The sequence below is a fragment of the Jatropha curcas genome, chromosome 3 (assembly GCF_041381405.1).
Source record: "Jatropha curcas cultivar XTBG-Jc1 chromosome 3, XTBG_Jcur_1.0, whole genome shotgun sequence".
In the NCBI taxonomy this organism is placed as follows: Eukaryota; Viridiplantae; Streptophyta; class Magnoliopsida; order Malpighiales; family Euphorbiaceae; genus Jatropha; species Jatropha curcas.
In genome coordinates, this window is record NC_143153.1 from 23,381,985 (window position 1) to 23,386,036 (window position 4,052).

The window sequence follows — 4,052 nt, forward strand, 5'->3', positions numbered from 1 at the left end:
GGAGTAAATAGTTAAAAAATTGCGAGTCAAAATCACCTTTAAATTTGAGAAAAAAAAAAGGAAAAAATACGGTACGATATCTGTTATTTATAAATTATAATCCGTCCGATTCTATCTTTTTTAAAATATACTTATTTGTTTTTATATTTTACTTCATTTATATTATTAAGTTCTTCTATCTATTTTTCTGTCTATTTTTTGCATCTTTTCTGTTAAATCAACAAGAAAATACAGAGATCAAATGAAAGATACTAAAATATTATATTAAAAAATTACAGTTCAGTTCCTATAGTTTGAAAAATACAATTAGTTTATCTCTATGTTTTAAGAAGTAAAAGAGATATTTTCGTCATTTTATAAGATATTTAACGGAAAACATGTAAAAATTGAACAAAAGAATCTTATACTCTGATGAAAGTAAAATATAAAAATATTTTAATCTATTTAAAAAAAAAAAGACAACGATGGACTACTTATTTTTCATAAACCACAAAACTCGTATTATAATTTTCAAAAAAAAAAAAAAAAGCTAGGATAGTCAACATAAATAAATCCCAGGTTACCCTTAATAACTCTAACAGAGTTGGAGAGTTCGTCAAATATAGGAACTAAAGAGATCGATAAAGTTAAGTACTGTAGCTGCTTGTTCTCCATGACTTGTGTCGTCGGCGACAGAGCGAATTTTGAGGACCTCAAGTTTTAGCTTTAACAAACTGACGAACTGAATCCAACAGAATGAGAATAGAAAGACCAGCAACAACACGATGTGAATGGAAGGCCAACTATAGACCTCCCAGTGCGCACAAATATAAACTATGGCCTAGTTTCGTTCATTTCAGTTTACTACTTCCCAGAAAGTAGAATTCCAGAGAACTTACTTTTTGGGAAGTTCAATGTAATTATGTTTTGTTGATAGCTGAATTTCCGACGAGTAAACTGGGGCAAGTGTTCGACTCTATTATGACATAGGCACCAGGCACTTAAGAGACACCTTTCTAGGCTTTGAATTAACGCAAAAGTAATTTTTTGTGCAACCTTGCAACTTAGTGTATTCCTATCTTAATTAAAATTAAAAGTTTCTAGTAGAAACTACTTTATGTTTTACTTATGTGTATTGTATTAATCAAATGGGATATTAGAAGTGATAAGAATACGCTATAATATTTATAATATAATAATTGAATATATTTTTATTAAAAATAATAATTTGCAATAATTTAACAAAACACATACCATAAAATCTTCAATTCAATTCATCTTATAATTTTTTTTTTATCACATAATAATAACTAATATTATATTATCATAATTTTAGCATCCAAAATAATACAACTTTAGCCGTATATATCATCATTTTTGCATCCAAAATATACATATATAAGTTTAAATACATATGAACTAGTGCTTGGCTACTACTATATCATTTGTCTTCATATTATACAAATAAGTCCTATGATATCTAAACATTAACAGTCGTAAAACATAATTTTAGCAACATATGTTGTTTGAATAGAATGAAAAATGCATGTAGAAGTGTAGCGCTTGTTTCTTCTTGCTTATTACCTACCTCACCATTAAAAAATGGTGGGCAACATGATTCATAATGACTTTGTTATTCTGGCTCCTCTAACTCAATATCTTCTATTGCAACAGCTGGATTTTCGGTACCTTCTCTATTAGCTGTGTCTTTTCCATAAACATAATTTAATTCATTATAAAAAGAAAATTATTTGTTCATCAATTTTATTTTATCTCGGTGACTCTGCACAAAATTAAATTTTTTAGTGATGGATATACTTATACAAGTCAAATGCACTTTCTAAAATTAAAAACAAGTTTTAACAATAATATCTTAACTCAATTCTCCCAAACTTCATCGCCACAAAGTGATGTGCTGATCTCTTTCATTCCATCCAAGTCTATTGCATCTTGGACTTCTCATTTCAATAATTGCATGATACTTTGATCTCAAAAATTACACCCTCGAGTCAATATGTGGATCAGCTTTCATTTGACAATTACGAATCGTGTCTTTCATCATCTTCTCTGTCAGATTTAAATCGACTATTGTCTTATTTTCATCCACCCATATTAATAAGATCAACCAAACATGAAACTAAGCTGCGTCTTCAGCATTTGTCTATCTAACACAAGACCATCTAGAACTCTTGTCATTATGTAGCATTTTCCCTTTATCTTTATCTTTTGAGGTTGCACTTCTTGACTATAGTTGATATTATTCATCCGTAAAATTATCTCTCTCTCTCTCTCTCACACACGAAATCATGAATGCATAACAAAATATGCTAATCATATAATCTGATTGCTGAATTAAAAAAACATTTATATCAAAATCACAAAATCAATTGAACAACAAATCATAATTGAGAAATTGTCTACAAGGTAATAAGTGATCCATAAAAAGTATAAAAAGCAGTCGTATTATTACAAATAAACAATTCAAACAAACACTTATCCAACTCATATTGATAAAAGTTTGTAAATTATTGTAAGTTATTCCTATTTTCCCTCCATTTTTGAAAAATTTCAATAGCTAAATTGAATATAAAGTTATTCTACTCTGAAGAACTTTCTCGATGGTCAATTAATTCTCCACCATAAACATCTAGTGGTTCTTGTTCTATTTCTTCATACTGATTTAACTCATTCTCCATTGGATTTGATTGCATGTTCATTCTAATAAAATTGTGTAATAAAACACATGCTGAGATAATTCTACAAACTGTCTTTACTGGATACCAAAGTGTGCATCTTAAAATACCCCCATAAACTTCAATGGTCCAAAACACCTTTCTATGGCATTTCTTGCTTGAGAATATTTCATGTTGTAACATTCATCCGTTGTTCTTGGTTCATTACTAGTCTTCCAATCATTGAAATGGTATCTTTGATCTCTATAAGGGGTTAAAGAAGCCATTTGAATTCAACCTTTTTATTAGAAATTATAACACATTGACATATTTAATAAATAACAAAAATTATAAATTAAATAACAAGTTCTACAACAAGTAATACACAAGCTCTTTAATGCTTCTATATTATGTCTATTCCATTTATTCGTTAAGATTAAAATTTTCCAAATGCATAATTTGCCCTTTGTACTTTGCACAAAAAATCTTGCGGTCCCCTATAATTTGCGTATGACCCATTATAATCTCTTACTTTTCTATTTCGTATCCATTACATAACTCACACGGGCTACCATTGTGCATGAGTTATACTCGCTTTGAGCTGGCAAAAAGAGTCTCACATGACAGTAATTGTCATGAATTAATTTTCACATAATCCAAACAACCCACTAACTCTTTCTTTTTCCAATAAAAGATCTTGTTTGACATAACAAAATTAAAAAAAAATACAGATTACATTTCAAAACGATGCCAAGAAAAATATAATCATTTTCACCTTCTTCTTCCTCGAATAGCAACACCACTAAAACAAATATGGCACCTAAGAGGCAAATTATATAATTATTTCATTCCTTCTTGCATAGAAAGTGTCATATACAAACTCAAACACCCACTAATACAGAAAAAAAAAAAATACCTAAAAGATTGAGAAGGTCAAGAAAACAACACAAACCTAAATGCTTTTTAAGATTGAAAGGCCAAATGAAAAACACAAACCAAGTTGTTCTTAAAGAGAAAAATATAAAACAGAAACAAAACACAAAATAAAAAGACATAAATTTTTTTTAACATAAACTGAAAAGCAAATCTGTGTTTTTCTTCTCTAACAAAAAGCAAAAAAATTTTATTTAAAATTTGAAAAAATAAAAGAAAAAAGATATAAGAATATAAAAGTTGCCAGTTGGAGTTTAATAAGCAATTACTCTCTTCTACAATGTGTGTTGTTTCACTTGCCCGTTCCAACGTGACAATGTATGTAAAAGATATAAAATAAAAAAAGTAAAAGGTTATAATAGATCATCACAAATTATTGTTGGGAAAATCGCTATTTTCCTGCCCTTCGGACCGGCTTCAAGCAGGAACAAATGAGAAAATAATGACTGAGAAATTAAAGAGAATAAA